The 26246-nt window shown below is 38.1% G+C and overlaps 1 pseudogene; it reads right to left on the bottom strand.

Annotated features, from left to right (window-relative positions):
* LOC103288804 (ATP-dependent RNA helicase DDX54-like) overlaps positions 1-26246 on the bottom strand; it is a 62936-nt pseudogene that overhangs the window by 5345 nt on the left and 31345 nt on the right.

Genomic DNA, 26246 nt, shown 5'->3' with positions numbered 1-26246 from the left:
AATTTAGTCTTGAGTCAATAGCTTAAAGTAGCTTTCTCCCTAATTTATCAATCGCACTAATTGCTTTTTCTTATTAGTGTATAACTTGCCTCTTGCTTAAAGTGCACAAACTGGTTTGCATAGAATGTAATTACTTTAATTTTAATTTTTAAACACAAAACAGCCATATATATCTGGATATTAGAATATAAAATTTAAAAAATCATATAAACAAACATATTTATAAAATCTCTATTAGAATTTTCTTATTCTTAGACTCACTGAATCTAAGGTTATATCTGGTGAAAACAAGAGAGTTACTCAAATTTGGACAATTAGACTTTAACAGAATATATAATAACTTGCTTTCATAGAAAGCATGATAAAGTTTAATACTAAAATTAAAATTCCATTATTTAAAAAAATTAAATATATTTTTATTGATTTCAGAGAGGAAGGGAGAGGAAGAGAGATAGAAATGATCATTAGAGATGATCATTGATCGGCTGCCTCCTGCACTCCCCTTATTAGGGATCGAGCCCACAACTCAGGCATGTACCCTGGGCCGAAATAGAACCAGGGACCCTTCAGTCTGCAGGCTGATGCTCTATGCACTGAACCAAAACGGGTAAGGCTAAAATTCCATTATTGACTCAAAAAAAATTTCTAAAGCATTTAATCTAAAACTCTTATTATTTTCCATCACAATCTAGATCTCTCACCATCCTTACAAGAGCTGTTACAAGTAACCATATTATACTTTTATTTACTCTTATATGTCATTTGTTGTTTACAGTTACCATGCCTTGCTTATGGGTGGTTGGAAGATTTCAACTAGGTCTCTCATGTCAGAATATACTCATTTTCCATAGGTATTTAAATTATATAATGAATATGTTGAGAATGCTTTGTGACTATAGTCTTATTTGGAAGAAAACTGACTTTTGAAATAAAGAGGAAGTTAGAATTATTAAGATAAAGCTATAGATTAGAAGATAGATAATATCTTATAGAAATAATTAAAGATCAAAATCCATTAGGAGCAATAATTTTCCTGCTCCTTATGTTGAAGTATCATGTTAAATTTGCTTTATAAAAAATGCCCCTTTATTGTTTTCTATGAATTTCCTGAGAAGTACAACTGTATGCCAAATCTGTGTTTTCCTCTTTTCCAACCAGAGGTTTTATGTGTAGTTACCCCACTATCTCAAAAAACTACCATCTATGTGTTCATGAATTAATATATATCAAATGGTTACAAACAATGTCTTAGTCCACTTGGGCTGCTATAACAAACATCACAGATACTGGGTGGCTTACAAACAACAGGCATTTACTTCTCACATTTCTAGAGGCTGGGAAGAAGGACTGGTGAGCCCTTGCTTCCTCAGTGCCTGCTGTGTTCCCATGGTTACCTCACATGATGAAAGGGGTATGGGAATCTATATCCTATCTAATAAAAGAGTAATATGCAAATTGACCATCACTCCAACACACAAGATGGCTTCCCCCATGTGGTCAAAGATGGCTGCCCCCATGTGGACACAAGATGGCCACCACAAGATGGCCAGCAGGGGAGAGCAGTTGGGAGGGACCAGGCCTGCAAGGGAGGGCAGTTGAGGGCAATCAAGCCGGCAGGGGAGGGCTGTTAGGGGTGACCAGGCCACCAGAGGAGGAAAGTTGGGGGTGATCGGGCCTGCAGGGAAAGGCAGTTGGGGGGGACCCAGGCCTACAGGGGAGAGCAGTTGGGGGGGACCTGACCTGCAGGGGAGGGCAGTTAGGGGTGACCAGGTCTGCAGGGAGGGCAGTTAGGGGGTGACCAGGCTGACAGGCAGAAGCGGTTAGGGGCAATCAGGAAGGCAGGCAGGCAAGCAGTTGGGAGCCGGGCCTAACCGGGCAGTCGGACATCCCTCAAGGCGTCCCAGATTGGAGAGCATGCAGGTTGGGCTGAGGGACAGCCCCCCCCCATGCACGAATTTCATGCACCAGGCCTCTAGTATATATATAAAAGCCTAAGCGACCAAATGCCCAAACGACCAAATGACCAGTCCACCAGTTGCTATGACATACACTGACCACAGGGGGAAGATGCTCAACGCAGGCGCATTGGTGGACGTTACACTCCCACAGCCAACCTCCCATAGTCATCCAACCTCCCATGGTCCCTCCCCCCAGCCGGCTGGCCCTGATCAGCCCCAATTGGTACTGGGCAAGATGGCCCCAATCGACTCTGATCACCAACTAGGCCGAGGGACCCCACCTTGTGCACTGGACCTCTAGTTTCTCTATAATATCTCTTATAAGGGCACTGATCACATTCAGGTGAACTTTGTCTTCATTAACTTTTTCTCCATTATTTTTAAATACCATAAACAAAAGAATTTGCTTTTCTCTACCATGAATATTCACTGAGTAGCCTTTAAATTATAAGAAAAACTGACAATTATCTGGATCAAGAGAAAGAAAATTTTACAAAAGCTGTGATCACACTAATGATGTAGAAGAAAAAGTATTACTTATCAGTAGTGCATCTATGAGTAATTCATTTTAAATAATCAATGCTTACTATGTATAGTAAATCTGTCTCTTACCATATGTGGAGGCCACAAAGGTGAACTCTAACTTGTCACAGGATTCTACAATCCTGCCCCTGGGTTTGCAAATTTGGGTGCTCCTGAATTGGGTGCATATATGTTTACCAGAGTTATATGCTCTTTGTTGAATTGTTCCCTTTAGTATTATGAAGTGGCCTTCCTTATCTCTTGGTATGGCCTTCACTTTGAGGCCTATTTTGTCACTTATAAGTATTGCTACCCAGCCTTTTTTTTGTTTCCATTCACCTAAAAATTTTTTTTTTCCAGCCCTTCACTATCAGCCTGTGTGAGTCCTTTGTTCTGAGGTGGGTCTCTTGTAAACAGCAGATGTATTGGTCATGTTTTCTAATCCGTTCAGCTACCCTATGTTTTTTACTAGAACATTTAATCCATTTACATTTAAGGTTATTGTTGACAGGTACTTGTTTGTCACCATTTTTATTCTTTATGCCTGTGTTCCTTCTTCGCTTCCTATTTCTTTCTTTCTTTTCTTTTTTTTTTTTTTTTTTTTTTTACAGCAGACCCTTTAGCATTTCTCGCATTGCTGGTTTGGTGCTAATAAATTCCCTTTGCCCTTTTTTGTCTATGAAACTCCTTATTTCACCTTCAATTTTGAATGATAGTCTTGCTGGGTATGGTATTCTTAGATTCAGTCCCTTGCTTTGCATCACTTTGTAGATTTCATTCCATTCCCTTCTGGCCTGATGTGCTTCTGTTGAGAAATCAGTCAATAGTCTGATGGGAGATCCCTTATAGGTAACTTTCTCTCTCTGTCATCCTTTAAGATTCTTACTTTGTTGTTGGGGTTTGCCAATTTAATTATGATGTGTCTTGCTGTCGGTCTTTTGGGGTTCATCTTGTTTGGGACTCTGTGTGCTTCTTCAGCTTGTGTGAGTTTTTTCTTCCCAGTATCAGGGAAGTTTTCTGTCATTATTTCTTCAAACAAGTTTTCTATTCTTTGTTCCACTTCCTCTCCTCCTAGTACCCCTATTATGTGGATGTTGTTTTGTTTCATGTTGTCCCAAAGCTCCCTTAGGTTCTTCTCCCGCTTTTTACGTGTTTTTTTCCCCCCAGTTGCTGCTCTGCTTGGGTGTTTTTTCCTACCTTGTCTTCTAGCTCGCTGATGCAGTCCTCAGATTCTTCTGTTCTATTGTTGATGCTTTATATTGTTCTTTATTGCAATGATGTCATTCTTCATTTCTTCTTTATTCTTCTTCATTTCCTCTTGATTCTTACACATGTTGTTGAATTTGTCTTCTATCCTTTTCAGCATCCTTATGATCATTGCTCTGAATTATTTCTCTGACAAATTGCTTGTCTCCATTTCGTTTACTTCCTTTTTTGGTGACTCCTCCTTTTCTTTCCTATGAGGGCTGTTTCTTTGTTTCCCCACTTTTGTTCCTCTCAGGGTCTCTGGTTATGTGGCTCACTCTCATTCTCCAGGTGTGCTCTGTCTTTCCTGGCCACAGATCATCTCACCAGCCATGTTTAATTTGCCAATTCTGGGTGGATGTTATTCGATTTAGTTGTTTCTTCTATCTGCTCCAGGAGAAGATGCAGGACATGTCTGCCTATTCAGCTGCCATTTTGTCTCCCCCCCGCGCCCCCCGGAAAACTGTTCAGGAGCCCGTGGTTGGGGAGGCTGAAGTCTCAGTGTTTGTGGGTTCGCAGCTGAGGCAGCAGGTCCCTGGCTGGTGTGGCTATAGGGTCCAGGGTGGTTTCTGAGGGCACCCTGGGAGGAGGTGAGGATAGGCTCCCAGTCACTGCAGCTCTCCCCTTTAAAATGGCATGGTCTCTGTGGCAGAGCGAGCCACCCCGGTGGAGATTGCAGCAGTAGTAGTAGCAGAGGCTTCCCAACTAGGGGAGCCTAGTCCTCCAGCCACCAAAAATTCCTGCAGAATATAACTCCCTCACTCACACACACGCCCCACACGTCCACACACTCTCCTTTTGCTCCCTCACTCACTCTCACTCTCTCAATAGCCATTATTGTTAAAAGTAATCACTATGCAATAAGGTGCTAGTAAATGATTACAACTAGTTCTACTTAAAGAATGCTAAAGAATGAATCAGTTAATGAGGTGTATCAAAAAATAAGAAGAGAGGAATAATCAAGAGATACTTTGAACCTTACCTGGTGTTGCTATAACTTGCAAAGATAACAGGTACTCGAGGTGTTTAACATTTGAAAAAATAATGTTCACAAATAGAAAATTATACTTTTGTCTAGAGATTTGCCTTCACCAAAAACACATGATTTTACTAATATGAATCATGATTAAATCAATATTGAGTATGTAAAAATGAGATATTCTTGGACACATTTTGACAAGAAATATTTAAAATGTGTATCACAAAGATTTTATTTTCACTTGATTGCAAAGTTTTAAAAATTGTTATTTTCTGATTTTTAACTAGAAAGAATATAGAATAGGTACAATAAAAATTTAAAACCAATATTATAATTTTGATGACTTAAAGGCAACTTGATATATTCAATTATTTTATGTTTTCACCAGTGGGGTCCCTCAGCCTGATCTGTAGGATCTGGCTGAAACCAGCTCTCTGACATCCCCCAATGGGTCCCAGATTGCAAGAGGGCGCAGGCCAGGCTGAGGGACCCCACTGGTGCACGATCAGGGCCAGGGAAAAATGCGGGAGGTTGGCAGCTGGCGAGGGACCACAGGAGGGCTCCAGGGCATGTCCGGCCTATCTACTCAGTCACCATTGGCCGGACCCCAGCAGCAAGCTAACCTACCAGTCAACTGTCTGTCCCCTGGTGGTCAGTGCATGTCATAGCAAGCCGTTGAGTGGCCTTAGCATATCATTAGCATATTATGCTTTGATTGGTTGAATGGACAACTGGATGACCGGACACTTAGCATATTAGGCGTTTATTATATACTATTGATTCTATATTTTAAAAAGGAAATGTAAGATATTTGTTAGAAATTGTGTTGGTTTAAATTACATAAATGATGAATGCTGTTTTGCCTAGTAAAATATCACTTTGATCATTGCATATAACATAAGTAGTTATGAAATAGTGTAATGCAAAGTTTTATCTTTCTGACAAGGCTATTTTGTTTTCATCATTTGAAAAAAGCATGATTACATCAAGTTTTAACTATTTCTATTTTAATACAAGTTCCACTGGCTTACTTGATTTCCCAGGCAGAAGGTACATTTTTTGACATTTCGAGAATTCCCTTAGCAACATGTTTGCAATGCATTGTACTCTGCCAATTATGATCATTCCAGCTCATTAGATGCTGTCTGGAAACAAAAGGAATGAAGCAGAAATACTCCCTCCTGATACATTATTTTGGGGGGATTGGCATTACAAAATTAGCAAATTTTATTAAGCATCTTTAACTATCCTTAGTGAAGAAGAATGGAAAACTATTTAATGGTTACCCCCTCTGTAATTTAAATGGATTGATAGTGCATGAATCCATTAAAGATATAAAATACAAAAAGACAGACAGGACCATCTGTTTTATATATTCATTATCCTATACATTTTATTTTAGCACTTCATTTAAAAAGATAGTATTGTGCACCTGAAATCCATATAATGTTGTTAACCAGTGTTACCTCAATCAATTCAATAAATAATTCATTGAACTGGTATACTAGTAGTGTACTTTACTTAAAAGGTGAAACACCGACATATATCTCCAATTAAAAACTTATCTTTAATAACATTTCAGCAACATTTATATTAGCTCTAAAATATAGCTCTTATTTCATATTGCTGTGATCCTCAAAAATGTTATCATTAGAAAACCTGACATATAATGTAACAGAAATGCTTACAATACAAGTAATTGTGTGCTATTGTTAAATGAATTTTTGTCTTTCAGAAGCTGTTTTCACAAATATATTATTTTATTTGAAAAACTGCTGTTAATAAAATATTTGAATTATATCCCAATTTCCACTATTAATAAAAACATCTCAAGATTTAAACGAGCTAACTATGATTACTTTTATTTACAGAGTAATAGAGTATTTACTTAACTATGCATAAGAACTATTTTTCATATGTTTATAGCAAGAAGCCACAGTATGAAGTAGAGTTTGAACAATAAATATTAAACAGTAAATCTACATTTACTACAAAGGAATAGAGGAGGTTATGGAGCTGGCCAGCCTACAACCTGCAATAAAGTAGAAAGATGTGCTGCATAATTCAACTGCCCGCAGAGGAGCCTTTATATAATTTATAAAATATAAGTTAGTCTTACTCTAAAAAAAATAGAATCTTTTTAGAAGTATTGAAAATATTTTTTAAAAGAACATGGAAAACAAAAGAATGAACTAAACACTCTTTCCAGCCTCTCTATCTCTGTTGAGTATTGTTGCAATTTGTAAAAAAGAAGTCTTACTCCCTGGCAACAAAGTAGAGAGCATCTTTTTATAAATATTTCTTTTAATAAAACAAACATGTGAAAATAGGAATTTATATAACACTATTGTCAGTATCTATATAATTCTATTTGTATTGTTGTATTATGTAGTACAAGGTTCCAAATGAAACAAAGGAAACTGCTATAAACATCAAGAAAGCAGCCTCCAGGATATGATGTCTAAAGCACAAGCAACAAACTTAAAAATAAATACGTAGGAGTACATCAAACTAAAACACTTCTGTACAGAAAAAAAAGAAAAGAGGCCTGGGGTGGGGCGGTAGCAGGGTCAAAGGGAATATCTATAATACTTTCAACTATAAAGTAAATTTTAAAAAATTATAAGACTACATATAGAAGAAGAACCAAGTTTGAGGAATCACACTACCTAATATGAAATTATACAAGGCCATGGTATTCAAAATAGCATGGTAGTAATACTGATAATGATGACAGAATTTTCATATGGTTCATTATTTCACATTTAGAGCTCCCAACCCCAAATCTATTTTAGCAATAATTTAAATCACAATTGTTTTAAAAAAACTAATGATCCTTAAGAAGAGCTTAAATGAATTAGTTGACTAAGTAGTTGTTGTGGAACTTTACTTTTTAAATCAGTGGTTATCAAACTTTTTAAATTTTAAGACCCTATTAGAGTAGTACAACATATTGAAGAACAAAACTTTTTATTTACTTGATTTATACCTATAGATATTTACCGTGTTAGAAATAAAGACAGAACTTTAAAAACTACTAATTTAAAGTGATAATAGTAAGTCTATTATATAAACATTTTATGAAATATAACTATAATTTAGAACTATATCTTTAAAACTGACTAAAATACTGGGGCTAGCAAAATTGCAATTTGTAAAATTTTATTAGAGGAAGCACCTGGTTTTAACCCCAAAATTCAATATGTTTCCTGATTCACTTTTTGAGTACTTTTCTTAATATCAAAAAGAGCATCAGATACTCATCATATATAATTTTAAAAAAATTCTCCCCCCCGCCCCCCTCACCAGCTATATTAACTGTCGGGACTGAACTATTGTAATAGCAAACATAAGAACTGCTCTCTGGACTTCATTGCTTAATTTGTTATTTTTGTTCTTTGAATTCACATATGTACAAAACATATTACCTAGGGTTAATGTATTATAATTTATTTTGTTGTACAAAACTCTGATTTTGGCAAAAATCCAATGTGGCTTTAACAATATATGTATTCACCCTATGATGTGTTTGTCATAAAAGAAATATTGAAGCTGGAAAATATAAATTAGTTTTAGTTTATAAGTCATAAATAATGTCTTTATAACTTGATGTGTATAGGCTATTAAAAAGTCAAATATAGGAAACAGTATTAAACTCTAAACATAAATAATTGCCTCATAATAATTTAAGCTTATGATGATACACCAAGTTCCAGAAGTACCCTGTCTAAATCCCTTCATTTAAGGCATATTAATTACTTCTTCAAAAAATTGGAAAGATATTCTAACAAATTGAACAAAATGAAAGGAAAAACTTTAATGTATTCATTTTTTTCTCTGCCTTTAAGCTATGCTTCTGCTGTTTTAAATGTTTCAAAAAGTTGGCATCTATTGCATTCTGTAATGAAATGCCTTCCAATTTTTAAGTAACCTAGTCATCAATGAAACAGCTGAAGAGACTCCCACTAGCAATGCTACAAATTGAACAGATATAGATTCTTTGAACTATACAGACCTATTTATTGGTGTAGTTGGCCTACCTAAGCTGGTAGTTTAGCCACATAATTAACCTGATGCTCACACCCATTAATGGCACACTCTTCTCAAGAGAATGGAGTTGCAATGGTGGGATAGCTGTTTACCTTTCAATGCTTGACTTATAGTAGAAAGATATCCTTAAATATTTCTTGCTGATGTTACAGTGCAATACATAATATCTATAATTTAAATATGTAAATACTTTATTTACATTTATTAGTGTGTGTGTGTGTATATATATCTATATATATACATATGTGTGTGTGTGTGTGTGTATATATATATATATACATATATATATATATATATACATATATATATATATATATATATATATATATGACCACCACCTGATGATATTTTTCCATTGGTTTTTTAGAGAAAGTGGAAGGGATGAGGAGAGACAGAGAGACACATTGATTGGTGGCCTTCACACACACCCTGACCAGGGACGGGGATTAATCCTGCAACCGGGGTACATGCCCTTGACCAGAATTGAACTCGGACTCTTCAGTCCACAGGCCAACACTCTTCCCACTGAGCCAAACGGGCTAGGGCAAACCAATGAGTATTACTGCATTGTATAAAATATCAAATATTGGAAACCAAACTATGTTTAAATGAGGATAGGGTAAATAAACTATGACATTTCCATATGATAGAATACTATGCAGAATTAGAAAAACATATTTGTGTCAATTCAAAATGCACTTAGAGATATATTAGTAGGTGAAAAATAAGGTAGAGAATAGTATCATGATATTTGTATTAAAATATACAACATTGATAAAAGTGAGGTTTCTCAAGTGAGATATTTCATTTTCTGTGCTTTTCAGATATTTTTCAATATTTATTCAAAATGTTTCTACATTTTTACACACATAACAATGAGAGTTTGTCATTCATGCTAAAACTAGGAAAATAATATCAAGTATTTTAATTTATTGTATTATATTTAACAAATAACATACCACAGTTTTAGTCAAAGAGCTTTTATTCATTCAATTCTTCTAACTTATAGGAAGATACTGTCATTGCCACTAAAGAGATCAGAGAGATACTCAGGGTTTAAGCTTGTTAGGGGCAGATTCAGATTTCAAATTCAGGTAGTCTAGACCTAGAGTCCAAAATTTAATCACATGAATGACTGCTTCTTGGGGGAAAAATCAATATAGCTGACTCAGAATGACAAGGTCAGGCTTTATGCTAGAGTAGTTCACAGTTTGGAAGGTCAGACTGAAAGCCTATGCACTATATAGATGTAGATAGGGATATGGATATAATATAGATAAGATTATACAGATGCAGATAAAGATATATAGATCTCCTTGAATTTAAGTTATTCCAAATTTGCTGTCTATTTTTTTCTAAGAATAAAGCAGGATTAAGACTAATGATCTGATCCATAAGTACTTTCCTCCACAAAGGACAAAAACAAATAACATTAAAACAACAATTATACCGACAATGACAATGCATCAAACGTATTCACAAACAGCAAGTACATCATACAGAAGTGTCTGTGTTGGTTCAAATTAAATGACAAATGTAAATTTCTAAAACTGGGTTTACCTGCTTTTAAATATTCTGTGAAATTCAAAAAGAAAGATTTTTCTTTTGTGCCTTTCCAACTCTCTCAGGAGCACTGAGGCTTAATTATTCTCACACTTCTTTTAGTTAATTCTAGTCTAGAATCTATCTCTATATTGTTTTTGAAATTCCTCCTGCTTCTCTGCTGAATTCTAGGAATTTTTGCTTCGTTTTCCATAGTTAACACCCTTATGCTACATGAAAAGATTTGAATCTAATGAATTCAGCATTAGTACAATGAAAATAGTAACAACCAATGAATATATTCATTCATCACTGTAAACATTTTGACTACCAATAATATGAATTTAAGAAGTTGATGACATATACTAGTGCTGCCTGTTATTGGTTTGTAGATTACATTCCTTTGTTTTTCCTCTACTAATATAAGAAAATTCACTTTAAATGTTAATAATTGCCACTGTATGGTTATATCCCTATACAGAACTGTAATTTATTGCTATGAAAAGGAGCCATTTTTGAAATATGAAGCAAAACCCAGACCCACTGACATTAAACTGCCCAGCCATTTCATTTTTAAAAACTAGATATACTAGTATATGCTCACATAAACAATGATTTGTATGAGAATTGGGAAATATAGAAAAATAAAAAATGTTTCATGTAATTAATTAGCCCTAAATGAATTGTAATTTCTTCTATGGAAAGTATTTTGTATTCATTCAAACTTTGAAATTTAAAAGGTAAATGTATGCAAGATTGTATACTAAAAAACAACCCTTAAGCAAGTAATAGAAAACTGATTTTTGCAATTTCAGAAGACAGTTTAAAAAAACTGTATATTATGTGATCAACAAAAAGTAAATGAGTAGAATTATAGCTCTGTTCCATTTCTCACTAAAATGTTTCTTTTAAAATGATCTGAAAAAAGAAACTTTAAGTAAATAAAGTAGAAATTGAAGTTTATTGTTTCTTCATGGTTAAATTTCAAGGAGTATAATGAGTTGTATATAATTATATTCTTCCTGTGTTTTATGATTTTCAGGACATATTTCACATCCCAAAGGTATTTTCCACCAATCGTTACTGAAATTACTGATGAACTTAATTATATTTAGTTTTGCTCATTTTTTTTTACTGAATTCAAGACTAATGAAATTATGAATGATAGGAATTCAGACACATTAAAATATAGATAATTATTTTTAGAAATGTTAATAGGTACTTTTCAATTATATATAATAATTTTACAAATGAAAAGACTATCCAAAGTCTAGTCTCTTCTGTCACCATATATTTGACCCCCTTTACTTTATGCATCCTTCCCCCAACACCCTTACACCTTGGTAACCACAATTCTATTGTCTGTGTCAATGAGTTTGTTTGCTTGTTGTTTTCTGTTTTATATCCCACATGCGTGAAATCATATGGTTCTTGTCCTTTCCCTGTGACTTATTTCACTTAGCATGATACTATCAAGACCCAAGACCCATTAATGTTTTCACAAATGGAAATATTTCATGCTTTTTATGGCTGAGTATACACACACATACTAGAGGTCCAGTGCATGACATTCGTGCACCTGTGGGGCCCCATCCCCTAGCCCCCCAATATTCATGTATTTATGTATATATGCATTTTTTGTTGTTGCTGTTAATCCTCACCTGAGGACATTTGTCATTGAAGGCGAGAGAGAGAAACATGAATGAGAGGAAGACACATCAATCGGTTGCCTCCTGCACATGCCCTGACTGAATCCGGCCCAAACAACGCCTCCGACAGGCGGCCCACTGGGGCTCAGGCGTTGAGCTTATGGCAATTTTCTGTTTCTGCTTCCACTTCTGGTAGAGGCCCCGCTTGGAGGAGCTGCTGATGTAGCGACCACTCTCTGTCTTGATCTTCTTCTTGTCCTCCTGTCCTGACGGTCCCAGAAACCACTTCTTCTGGTCCCACTTGAGCTGCTGCCAGCGCCTGGTTAGGTTCTGGGTCTCGTCCCCCATCAGGTCCAGGACAGCGCCAGGCACCTGCTGCTCAAAGGCACCCCTGTCCCCACCAACGCTCAGGCCCCGTTCACTGTCGAAGTCCTTGGGCCGATAGGGGGCATAGAAATCCTGGTCCAGCGGCCGGGCCTCCTCCTTCTACCTCGTGGCTCCCCGCTCAGGTCCTGGCTGCATGGGCTAGAGGCCCACAGCCTCTGTGAAGACATCCTCCCCCCTCCCCACTCCCCCCTTTCCCCTCCCCCTCCTCCTCCTTTCAAGGCTGCTCTGCCTGCCACCCTGGGCAGCTTGGGGCTGGGCCAGCCAGGCCCTCCTGCCACTCCTGCCGGCCCTGCTGGAAGCTGGCCATGGCCTTGCAGTCCTTCAGCCGCTTGGCCACATCAGCTGGCTGCTCAGGTCCCGGCTGGAGGCTTTGATCTCAAAGATGGCCGCCCGCCAGTGGTACTGCTTGATGCTGTCCACCAGCCTCAGCTGCTGCAGCTCCTCCTCCTCGAAGCTCAAGCTGAAGAGGGGGTGCAGGCCCAGGCCCGCGAAGTCCAGCTCCTTGACCCGCTTGATGGAGGACACTGGCCTCCAGCGCACATACTGCTGCTGGGTGTTTTCCGCCCGCAGCCCAGGCCCCGCAGCTGCAGCGACGCCTCCAGGGTGTTCCTCAGGCCGCGGTCCTCGTGTCCACCACGCTCTGTGGCACCCGGCCCAGCACGCCGTCCACTCCGACTGCACCCGAGGGCTCCTCCTGGAGGCGGGCAAAGGTGGAGGCATGACCCAGGAACAGGTGCAGGTCCAGCAGGTTGGGGACCTCATCTGCGGCCATCAAAGAGTAGGTGTGCCACTTCGGCCAGCCCGGCCACACGACCCACGTGGGGCAGGAAGAGCTTGCCCTCGCCCGGGAAGCTGAAGTTGATGTTGTCCAGCAGTGGGATGTCCAGGCCCTGAGCCACCAGCTCAGTCACGATGAGTGTGGAGCACTTGCCCGTGGGTGAACTTGGCCAGGTTGATCTTGCGGGCTGTCTGGTCCAGGGCGCTGTAGATGTGGGCACAGCTCACCTGCTGGAGTGGCCTCGGCCTGCGGAGACCAAGCGGAGGGGAGGCAGATGCTCAACGCCTGGGCCCCGGGTGGGGTTGGCCAATCGGGGGTGGGCCGGCCAGGGGGAGGGGCTGTGGGCCATTGGGGGTGCAAATCAGGCGGTTCCTCACGGCAGTGTGCATCATAGCGACTGGTCATTCCACCATTCAGTTGATTTGCATATTACTTTTATTATATAGGATATATATGTACTACATCTTCTTTATCCACTCATCCATCAAGACACTTAGGACAAAAGAAATTAAAGCAAAAATACGTGAATGGGACTACATACAGCTCCAACATGGGGTTATTATCCAAAATACAGAAAGAACTCATACAACTCAACAACAACAACACACACACACACACACACACACACACACACACACACACAATCTAAATAAAAAATGGGCAGAAGACCTGAACAGACACTTTCCTCAAAAAGACATATAAATGGCCAACAGATAATAGATGCTCAACAGAAAAGATGATAAACTTTATTAGCTATTAAGGGAAATGCAAATCAAAACCACAATGAGATACTTCCTCACACCTTTCAGAATGGCTATTATCAATCAAATAAGACATAAGTGTTGGACAGGATATGGAGAAAAAGGCATTCCCATTCAGTTTTAATGGGAATGTAAACTGACACATTATCTAAGGATGTTAAGGAAGAAGGAAGATGTTAAGGATATAAGATGCAAGAAAGAGCAATATGTGCTCAAGAGTATGTGCTTTGCACACACATACAAGTATATACACAAAAAAAACAGGAAAAGGATGTTTTAAAGATAAAAAAAGAACCTTTAGTCTTAAGTGCTTTCAAGAATAAACATGCTATGAAGTACAACTTATTGCTTTAAATTACATTGATATGAAAGATTTTATTTAGTATAAATAAAAAAAAATAAGATTTCTAAACACATTTGCTGCCTTCATATTGCATTCAATTAAAAAAAACTCAAGGAATTATATTTTATTTTAGAATTGATCCAAAATTCTAATAATTCCTTTTTATAGAAGACATATTTTCCAGTTAGTTTCCAAACTATGTAAAGTTTAAATAGAGAATTATATGATCAGAAAGGATTTTTGCATTTCAAATACTTGAATTCATCAATTCACAATTCAGTTACCCACAAAAACTTACTTAGCATAATACACACACACACACACACACATATGTCTAATATACTAAATGTCCGACCATCCGATCAGTTGCTATGACATGCACTGACCACCAGGGGGCAGGCGTTCAATGCAGGAGCTGCCAAGCTGCAATGACTTGGCAGCTGTGGTCCTCAGTGACACAACCCGAAACCAGAGAGGAGGGAGCCCAATTCCTCACGGGGCCACACGAATCCACCTTCGGCTGTGGGTTATGTTGCTGCTGGGGCACTGTCGGCCCAAATCTGGTTTACTGCCTATTTGCTTGTGTTCCACACCCTGTACGACAGCAACTTTGCAGGATGCCCTCTCGCACTCTGGGACCCCTCCGGGGAGTCAGAGAGTTGGTTTTGGCCCAATGCCCTCAGTGCAAGAGGCTGAGGGACCCCACTCATTCTGCAAATGCCCTTCAAACCACGGCGCCACCCCAGGTACGGCTTGCAGGGGAGGGACCGTGGGAGGTTGACTCCAGGGTGTGGCCGGATCGTCTGTCCCCATTCCATCCCGCCGGCCACCTTCTAATTAACTTCCTTTCAATGTGCATGAATCTGGGCACTGGGTCACTAGTATAGAAATAATCATCTTAGGGCTCATAATGGAGAAAATAAAATGCAATAACCACTAGTAAGAGAATCACTTAAAATGGAGTCAGGAGGCCACTGAGAAATGTGACTTATGCAAGTTTCATGTCTCAGTTCTTGGAACTGTGGTTAAGTTGCTGACCTATTGATGAACTCAGCTCAAGGCTGAACTGCAAACATCCTGGATCAATGATTGATACATGGACATATATGAACTTTATTTGCTCCTCATCTTCTGCCTGCTTTATCTTGAAAGCAACTCATCCCTTTCAACAACCTGCATCCTCCTCTTGCCCAATGGGCCTAGCCATCCCAGCTGACACAGCCCATAAGGCCTCATTTACATGAAGAACCTAACTGAGAACAGCTCTTGTAAACCCTGCCTTTCTCTGTTCCCTTTAGAGCACAGCTCGTGTTTGCTGCCTTCATCTACACCTTCCGACTGCAATCCCTCATTTGCTCAAGTAAATGCCTTTAACTTTTTATTACAGGCTAAGCTTTTTATTGTGGGTTAACAGGACCCAAATAAGGTTTACTCAACTAATTATAAGTACAAATAAAGTTATAAAATACAGTTTTAAATTTTTTATCTATGATTACATGTTAATAACCACATTTTCTAACAAAGGTACCATAAGACAACATACATACATTACATTTAAAAATAATTTAAAAAACTATAAAGCAGAGTACAAAATGGAATGTTAACAGAATTACTGAGGGTGACAATGATCCCTCAATTCAAATTGGGTAAAGACACTTAACTTTTGCTTTCTTATGCACTGTTCTCAGTATATTATGAGAGTTTCCCTTCATAAAAGAGGAGGATTCAAGGGTCAATAGGTTGCATTACAAACCTGGGAGGATTACAGAAAACAAGCCCAGTTTATTGGAAGAGATCCTTCAAATACTTTTTTCAGTGGCACAGACCCTTAAACTAGTTCAGACTTCTGGCTTCATGTATTGTGACTGCAGGACGAAACTCATAATAATTAAAAGAGTGGATAAGAAGACAAAAGTCAGAGTATTTTTACCCAATTTGACATTAAATGATTAATGTTTTATACTCAGCAAATCTTTTAACATCACACTGTTTACTCTCCTTTCTAGTTTAAGCTTTATTTTCCCCATAAAAGTTTCTCCATAAATGAGACTTTGGAGGAGCCAGTGCCTTCTTTCTCTGTGATGGTTGCTGAGATTCTGTAGAGCTTCCTTTCTTTCTGTTCCCTTCAGTCCTTTAAAGGATAGCCTCCCATACAATTTGCCTTTACATTCCCAGGTAGGACACATCCCCAAACCGCTACATTTGTTTCCACACAATTTCCAAGTCCTTTTATTTTGTTTCTCCAATATCGAGTGCAGTGATCCTCCAGGGTTTACACCTCTTATCAAGAATTTCTAATTCAGGCTGCACTTTCCCTTTCTGGTGTGAACCCTCTTTGATAAGATCTGTGTGTCTTCTCTATGAGGAACCTGACAGAGTCTCCTCTATTGTGGTCAATCCTAAACTAACTATTTGAAAGGTTTTAAATCAGTTCAGAAAGTTACTGTGTGACTGATTTCCCCATTCACTAAAAGTACTTTAAAGTTTGTGATATTCCCTGTACTCTAGTTATGCTGTAGTCATGGAAAACAGGTGATGTTCTGCTACCCTTGTTCATATTAACAGTTCATGAAAGATATTGTTGCCAGTGATTTTTTTTGTAGTGACCAGGCCAATTATAATTAAGTATTCCATAGTTCAGTGTTTTCTTCTTGCACAATTTACTTTGTTCCTCTATCCTTTGTAATTCCTTAATCTGGAATTTAGATCTGGGTTTGTTTGGTTTTTTAATCATTTTTTAGTCTGTGTAATTCATTTTCATCATAGCAGAAGGTGAATAATATAAGGTTGTCCCACTCTTAAGCACGCCAATTCCATTCAAATGGTTAAGCTGATGAGAGTTAGGTATCTTTATTGTAATAATTATATATAATATATATATATACACACACACACACACACACACACACACACACACACATATATATATATTTGCAATTTACCAATAAGAGGAAAGAAACAGAAAGAAAACGTAATTTTCATCATCTGAAAAGTTTTTGTGAATAAAGAATAAATCTCTTAAATCCTGTCATTATTATGCATATATATCATTATATTATTAACTAGTAGCCCGTTTGCACGAAGATTCGTGCAATAGACCTTCATTCACCTGGCTGCCTGCACCAGTTTTCTGCCGGCACCGGGGACCCAGGCCTTGGCTGTGGCCACCGCCTTCTGCCTTCTTTCAGGGTCGGGGCTTGGCCCCGGGCAGCGGCCTTGGGCTCTGCTGCACCCCAACGTCCCTGCTAAGGGTCACAGGAGCCAACCCCGGTGGTTGTCTGCGATCCCTGCAGGCTCCCTGCTGGTGCCCAAGGCCAGGGAAAGCCTCCGCTCCAGGCTTTCCCGGCCTTGGGCTCTGCTGCACCCAGCCTCCCTGCTAAGGATCGCAGGAGCCGACCCCCAGTGGTTTCCTGCGATCTGTGCAGGCTCCCCGCTGGTGCCCAAGGCTGGGAAAGCCTCTGTCCAAGGCTTTCCCGGCCTTGGGCTCGGCCGACCCCCAGCGTCCCTGCAAGGTTTCCTGGTGGGCGTGGCTTGTGGGTGTAGCGAAGGTATGGTCAATTTGCATATTACTCTATTATTAGGTAGGATATGAATACACAAAGAAAAATAAATTTCAGCAAAATATTTTTATATTAAATATATTCACTAAAAAGACCAAAAAAATGCTTAAAATATTAGTTGAAAAATCACCCTAATCATCTTATCTATATTTTTCATATTTAAATAAACATGTATTGATCAGTATCCAATACAATTTTCCATAGAATTCATGAAATTATTTTTTTCACTTATGTCCCACAGCCTTTAGCAAACATCAGCTTGTTCTCTATGAATCTGTTTCTGTTTTATTCATTTTTTTATTGTTTTTAGATTCCATACATAAGTGATATATGATACTAGTATTTATCTTTCTGTGTCTGACATATCACTTATCATAATGCCCTCTATGTTTATCCATGTTGTAACAAGTGGTAAGTGATTTCATTCAATATTACTTTATTAGTGTGCTGCCATATTAAGTATGTAGACTATTTAAGAAGGGAAGGCAGAAAAATAATATCCCATAAAACTGTAATTTATTTCAGAAAATAAAGTTATGGTCTTATGAAAAAGGAACTACTAATGTTTACTCATGATGAGAAAGACCCACATATAAAACAATTTACAAGGTAGAAATTATATTTGATAAAAATTGCTCTAAGAATTTAATAACTTTATAAAGGAAAAGCATAATATTCAATGATCAGAAAAACAACATATCAATTTTTTAACATTTTGACTTTTTAAAAATAGCTAGACTCAGAGAAATGAATAAAGGCAATGCTGCTGATTAGAAAATATACATTCAGGGATGTTTGTGCTTGTTCACACTTTCTCTCTCATTGTTCTTCAGAGCTAATGGGAGCCATAGATAAGTAAATGAATTGGAACTGAAGGAAAGGGTTTCTACTGGGAGATGAAGCAATAAGGAAGGTCACAGATCTCTTCTTGAAGCTATCAGTTATAAATAGTTAGGTTTGCATGAAAGCACAAGCCTAACAAAGATGATCCCCGGAGGATCCTCCCAAGGTTTTAGATTGTATTACACAATGTCATTTCGTGATGGAAGAACATAAGACTTAAAGAAACCAGAATTTGTGTTTCAACTTTACCTCTGGCTGCTATATCTAAGTGAGCAAAGCAGTTAGTCTTTGTTGTCATTCCTCAATGATGCATTTGACATACTCATCATAAATTTCCTAGATTGCAATGAAGATATGTATATATTTGAAATTACAATAATTTTAGATAGTTGTATTATTTAAATATTTGTAATTAAAATTACTATAATCTGAGTTATAATATGGTACATAATGAATCCATCCAATATAACTTTATATTTGCTGCATCTTCTCTTTGGTTAAAATGTTTCCTCAATAATCTTTTACAGATTATAATATGTTGAGATGAATCTGTAGCAGCTCCAAACTTAAGAGTATAGATTAAAAATCTGTGTTTTACTATATGAATTATGCAGAATTTTCTTCACACTCATTTAAGTAAACAATTGTGTGATCTCCTTTGGTAATGGACTTAATTAATCAGAGAAGTCAAGTCTTTTAATGTGCCATCCACAGTAGATTTTGAGAGTTAATTCTGTTATATGGGGATTTTGATGATGAATGTATTATGTCTAAATTACATTACTTTTCTCTTCCTAATTAAGTTTCTACTTTATTATTTTCAATCATTATGCACAGGAAATGTAACATTAAGTTTGGCAAAAACAAAGAAAATAAATGTGCATCAAAGAGATGAAAATTATATATTTTTTAATAAGAGTACCCTATTGTACTTTAGTTTCAAAAACAGCTTCTGTTAATGTACTAGTATCTCAATATTTCTTCATGTTCTATTTCTACATTCATGTTATACAGACATCTCAAAATTTGTAATCAATCTGGAGTTTTATATATATTATGTTAAGTGATAATGAGATCATGAATATAAATCTAGAATCACAAAAGAACAAAATATTAAGTAACAATAATAATCACCAATTTCCAAATGCTATATACAAACTGTTCTTTTAAACTACAACTTTGACTCTGTAAATTATATTAAGCATCAAATGGTTAAAAATTAACCACCATCACAATTGTCTCCATTTTAGTATACCATATGTTTCAATAAAAGTGTCTTGGTTTCTCTGAGTAATGGGAAAATAAATTTAGTGTGATCATGAAAAAGAATATTAATTTCATGGTAATATAATAGGGAAAAACTCTTACACATATAGGGAACACATAAAATAGCTTTCTTAAATTAAGGAGACATTGTATTTACACTGATAACCAGAAAGGAAATATCCAGCATTTACCAAATATAGTGGGGGGGGGCATTCTTTGATAACATAATTGATAAAGGCTATACAATGTGCATGCGGAAGAAAGTACAAAAGAAAAATCCAAGCCAGAAATAAGGACCCCCAAAGAGAGGACTGATTCAGAGAAGATGAAGTGAAGCATACAATGCAGCATAGGGAAGGTGGTCCAGGGAGTGTGTGAGCGTTTATGTAAGAGGAGAGGCCCGAGTGAATCCACGTTCCTCTGGTACTCATGGAGGTGCAAAAAGGACTTTCCTCGAAGTCTCTGCAATTGGGACGTGTAGTGCTAAGTGGCTGTCACTCTCTTTCAAGACCTTCTTTGGAGAGCCATGGCATTTTCTCTTTCTGGCCCTTTTTATGGCATCCGTGCATAGAAATAACATCTATCCTCTCTGCACCTCTCTCCATTTCTCTACCTGTACTTTGCCAATATGTTAAAGGAAATAATTCCCCTATAATAGGAATCATATTCTTGAGATGTAGTTCTAAAAAGTCCAGTCTTCTGACTTCACCTCCAAATTATTATTTCAGTGATGAATTTCTCTGACTAGAAAACTTATGCTAACTTATTTTTCTAGACCTTTCCTGAACTTTCAAAGTAGTTATTTCCTCTGCTTAGCTCCCTAGTGGAAAACAATATGCATTAGCCTTTCAAGATTTTATATACCTGTATAATAGCCAAGTCATGTTTGGATGTGCTCTGTGGTGTATAAAGATCCCACAGAAATGTTTACAACACGGTATGATTTCCTTTAATCTACACTAATAAAAGAGAAATATGCCAATTGACCGTCACTTCCCAATGCCCACGAGCCAATCGGGAGTGAGTATGCAAATTAACCCGACAAAGATGGAGTCGGCCCTGCCCCCCAACTGCTCTGGGCATCATGCATTCAAGTGCAGAGCGGCTGGGCAGGACAGGACGCCTGCTATGAGGGGGATGGCAGGGGCCAGAGGGAACTACAGGAGCTGCGCTCTGGCTGGAGTGAAGACTGAAGGCTCCAGCTGGAGTGAACTCGGAAGGTGGTGGCCAGAGCAAAGGCCTGGGTCCCGGGTGCCAGAGGAAAACTGGTGCCGGCAGCCAGGGGAAGGAAGGCCTATTGCATGAATCTTCGTGCAATGGGCCTCTAGTATTTGTTACAATGTACCAGAATCAAATACATTCAATATTTTAATTTCATCCACTCATCATTTCAGAGTTACCATTTGTAGAAAACAACTGATTTAATAAAGCATACATATCTTAAATCATCTTGTTTTGTGAAAAACAACCAGAGGAAATAAGAGGAATGGGCCAACCCACTGTAATTTATTCTTTTCCAAACCACTTTTTAAAATTCTAGATGTAAAGATTTTCCTAATGTACTATTATTAAGAATAGCATACTGCCTATGAAATTGAACAAATACCAACTTGAATTAACATTCTAGTTATATGACATTAATTGATGTGCTACTCCTCATAACAGTAAAACAAGTTTATAAATTAAAGATAGAATCCACTGCCCTGGCTGGATTGCTCAGTTGGTTGGAGCATCGTCCCGTGTACCAAAAGGTTGTTTCTCCCTTGCTCTCTCTAAAAATGAATAAAAACATATCTTTGGTTAAGGATAAAAATAAATAAATATCTAAAGCTATAACCAACTTTCCTGTTTGTGTAAATTAAATGAAATAGTATATTAAAAAGCAGAGTCCCTGCAACACAGTAGTGTTATATGATGCTATTTTGTGTGTGTATGATTATGGTTAGTCTGGTCTGGATGACATAGGACTCTCAACATCACAAGCTAGCCCATTAGCTTGGAAAACTTTCCTAAGACCGTTTTTACTGTTATTTTTGTTTGCTGACTTTCAAAATTACTTTTGTATTTACTGTTTGGAGAACAATTTGCCATCTGCTATGTCTAGATATGGAGACTAATTGTTAATGAGTGTGGCTGAAGTCCACAGGACTGTTGAGGATGCCTTGAAGTCAGTCTGCAAAGGGCTCTTTTCCAAATCTGTGACTGATTACTCCTGTCTATGCTCACATGTTGCTTCTCCTGATAGCTGTGAAATGCACAGTGTTTTGCTTCTTAATTCATGAAATAATTATGAAGCTAAATATTCCTGCAAAAACAATGCTTCTGAAGGAAGTTCAAAGCCTCCCCTAAATTAGGGAGAAAGTGTTAAACCTGCACCAGAATTGCCCACTTGCATGCCAAATGAGGTTGTTAAAATCTCAAAAAGTTTTGATACCTAGAGGTGGAACCAATCCATTATCCACAAATTCATTACTCCTTGCCTTCTCCAATAATGGATATATTAACAGTACACTGTGTTAAATTATGTTGTTAATACTTTTGAAGTAAAAGTAATTAGTGCTGAGGAACACAAATGTGAAAGATTTTCAATGTGCGAGAGAGGCAGTGAGTCTCTGGTTCTACTCTAAATTACATTACAGAAGATAACTCTTTTATATATTGGCCATTGTATACAGTAAATTCACTTAGATACCAATCTGACCCCAAAATGAAGAGTTAATTAAATACTAGAGGGTGATCTTTCTTGGGTATTTTCCTAAAATGTGATTGCATTATTTTCATGCAGTTTTGGTGTACCCTTTATTTCTATTAACTGTTGCAAGAATAAAGACCATTATCCACACATGACACATGTTACAGATCATCCTATATAATGAGGTAATATGCAAATTGACCATCACTCCAACACACAATATGGCCACCCCATGTGAACACAAGATGGCCACCACAAGATGGCCGGCAGGGGAGGGCAGTTGTGGGTGATCAGGCCTGCAGGGAAGGGCAGTTGGGAGGGACCCAGGCCTGCAGGGAAGGGCAGTTGGGGGTGACCCAGGCCTGCAAAGGAAGGCAGTTGGGGTGAACCAGGCCTTAGGGGAGGACAGTTGGGGGCGACCAGGCCAACAGGGGAGGGCAGTTAGGGGCAATATAGCCAGAAGGGGAGGGCAGTTAGGGGCGACCAGGCTGGCAAGGGAGGAAAGTTAGAGGTGACCGAGCCAGCAGGGGAGGGTAGTTGGGTGGGACCAGGCCTTCAGGGTAGGGCAGTTGGGGGAAACCAGGCCTGCAGGGGAGGGCACTTGGGGGTGACCAGGCTGGCAAAGGAGGGAAGTTAGGGGTGACTGGGCCAGCAGGGGAGGGCAATTGGGGGAAATCAGCCCAGCAGGGGAGCAGTTATGCATTGATCAGGCTTGCAGGGAAGTGGTTAGTGGGTGATCAGGCTGCAGGCAGAAGCGGTTAGGGGCAATCAGGCAGGCAGGCAGGCAGGCAAGTGGTTGGGAGCCAGCAGTCCTGGATTGAGAGAGATACCCGACTGCCCGGTGGAATCTGGCCTAAACGGGCAGTTGGGCATCCCTTGAGGGGTCCCAGATTGGAGAGGGTACAGGCTAGGCTGAGGGACACACACCCCCATGCACAAATTTCGTGCACTGGCTTCTAGTTAATCTATAATAATAAAATCATAATATGCTAATTAGACCAGACATTCTTCCAGACAAAGCTGAGGCTGCGAGGGAAGCCCAGGTCCCAGGTGCCCAAGGGAAGCTGATGCTGGCAGCCTGGGGAAGGAAGGCCTACTCTTGCACGTATTTTGTGCATCAGGCCTCTAGTAATGTAATAATCACTGACATAGAGAAAACTTGCAGGGAACTAAACAAGATTGTGGTTATCATCATAATTGATCTTGGAAGCCCACTGACTGATCTTTCATATATTATTACAACTGACCTAATCCTACTATTTACTCCACAGATAACTTACTCTCCTTGAAGCCTTCCTTAATGCCTGGTTCTTTTCTGTGACCACTGTCACTTAGACTTCTCTGCGAATCCTGATTTGTTTTATGTTTACATATTATATTTCCATTATATGTTATAAGACTTCCTTAATGTAGCCATATATTAAAAGGTAGATCTATTATCTACACATACCTATTATCTATCTACCAATCTATCTTTTTTATTAAAATGAAATGAGCTGGAATCTTTAAGTATCCTTGGTTCATACATTTTTTCAAATAACTCCAATGATTTCTCTATACATTCCTCATTTATTTATCTTGTTAAAGTTTTATTAGAAAATTAGATGCAATTCACAATATAATTTTTTTAAATTGAGAACTTTTGCTCTTTTTAAAAAATATCTTTTATTGATATTTTAAAGACAGGAAGGGAGAGAGATAGAGATTTAGAAACATCGATGAGAGAGAAACATTGATCAGCTGCCTCCTGCACATTCCCCACTGGAGATGTGCCCACAACCAAGGTACATGCCCTTGACTGGAATCAAACCTGAGACCCTTAAGTCCACAGGCCGGCACTCTATCCACTGAGCCAAACCGGTCAGGGCTCTAAATATAATTTATTGACAAAACAGTCAGGACAAACTGCCTGGCCAGACAGTGTTGCCAAATAGCCACTTGTTTTTATTTAGGGTATGTCCATGCTCCGATTTCTGAATCCAAGCCCTGCAGTTCTAGGAACATACAGCATTTGCCACTAAGCACAGTTTATTTTACTCAGAGGAATAGGAGCAGCAATACAATCATACATTCTTTTTGCATAAAACACTGACCAAAATATTCAGAGCATAAAAGACTAAGGTCTCTTTGTGTCCTTATTTCAAAAAAAAAAGCCCTGGGAAGGGAAAGACTAAAGTCTATGTTAATGAAAACTTTACCTGAAATAAAATATTATTCTTAGAATACATATATTAAAATGTAAGAACACTAAGAAACCATGAGAAGTCATTTTTAAAGGTTAATCTTTAAACCAAGGTTACAGGTGGAAATCTATTTAATATATTTTCTCCACTAGCAATATTAAGTCCTTCAGCATAATATATTTCATCAGCAATTGCTAAATATCATCTTAGATAGCCTAGCTGCTCTAATATCAAAGGAAAAACAAAGAGAAGAAGCTGAATGTTGTATAAATACACTGAGTGGCAAGATTATTATAATCTTTGAATGCATAATAATCTGGCCACTCAGTGTCTATCCTATATAATAAAAGGATAATATGCAAATTGTCCCCTCTACCAGGAGTTCGACCAGCAGGCAGGCCGGCCAACTGCCCATGTCCCCTCCCTGTGGCCAGGCTGGCCGGAACCCCCCCAATGGGACTGAAAGGACTGGGGTACTCTGGTGGGGCTGAAAGGACTGGGTGCCGCCATCTTGTGGCTATGGGCACCGCCATCTTTATGACAGTGTGATGGTCAATTTGCATATTCCCTCTTTATTAGATAGGATTTTATCCCATATCATATGATAAGCCCTCAAAAGGGTAGACCCAAAACAGAACTTCTGATATACTTTTATTAAAATGCTGCCTCCCCGGTATGATTCAAGAACACATTCATATTGGAAAATACTGTTTACAGCTTTATCTGACTACTTAGGAATAACCAGGTGAAAGTGGATATAAGATTTTAGGGAAGAAAATTAAATCTAAAGTCTTGGGGCTTCTAATTGCCAAATAATAGAGTTCATATTTACTATGTATGCTTTCTAGATTTCAAGGAATAATATAAACAAAATAACTTAAAGATAATGCTTTAGAAAACTTACAGTTATGGTCCTCTAAATGGTATTTCCAGTGGAAAAAAATGTTCTCAAAGTAAGAAATGGCCTCAAGGTAAAGATGAAATCCAGGACATTTCCAATATTATGTGGCCTCAGGTCAAAGTTTAAATCAAGTGTGGGTAGTTAAGATTTTTTTTACAAAATGTTGAAAAGAACGAATATTTAAGGTGACAGCTATAATACCATATTATGAGGCACTAATTTATAAGGTCTGAAAAGAGTATCAAATGTTAAGATCTGGGATACATAGTAATGAATAAATAATTTTTAAAAAGAGAGAAAGTTATCTAAAAAATCAAATTCAAAATCCAGGAATGCCTTGAAAACTATTTTAAATAACAGAATACTCTTATTAGTAAGTAGGGGACATAGATAGCTTCTTTTAGCTTTCATAAATCCTATTAGTTTGAAAAAAAGAGAGTAAAACAGAAAGATTATGCATAATATTTTCAATTAAATTAGATGGAAAGAACACCAATGAGCTGAGAATTTGGGTCAATGGGGATGGTTCTTTATATTTGAAGACTTATCAAATAAAGAGCCAAGTTATCTACACCCAACATATATAT

Source organism: Eptesicus fuscus, chromosome 4 (genome assembly GCF_027574615.1).
Source record: "Eptesicus fuscus isolate TK198812 chromosome 4, DD_ASM_mEF_20220401, whole genome shotgun sequence".
Taxonomy (NCBI): domain Eukaryota; kingdom Metazoa; phylum Chordata; class Mammalia; order Chiroptera; family Vespertilionidae; genus Eptesicus; species Eptesicus fuscus.
Note: the sequence above shows the minus strand (reverse complement) of the source record. Positions and strands in the feature narration are given on the sequence as shown.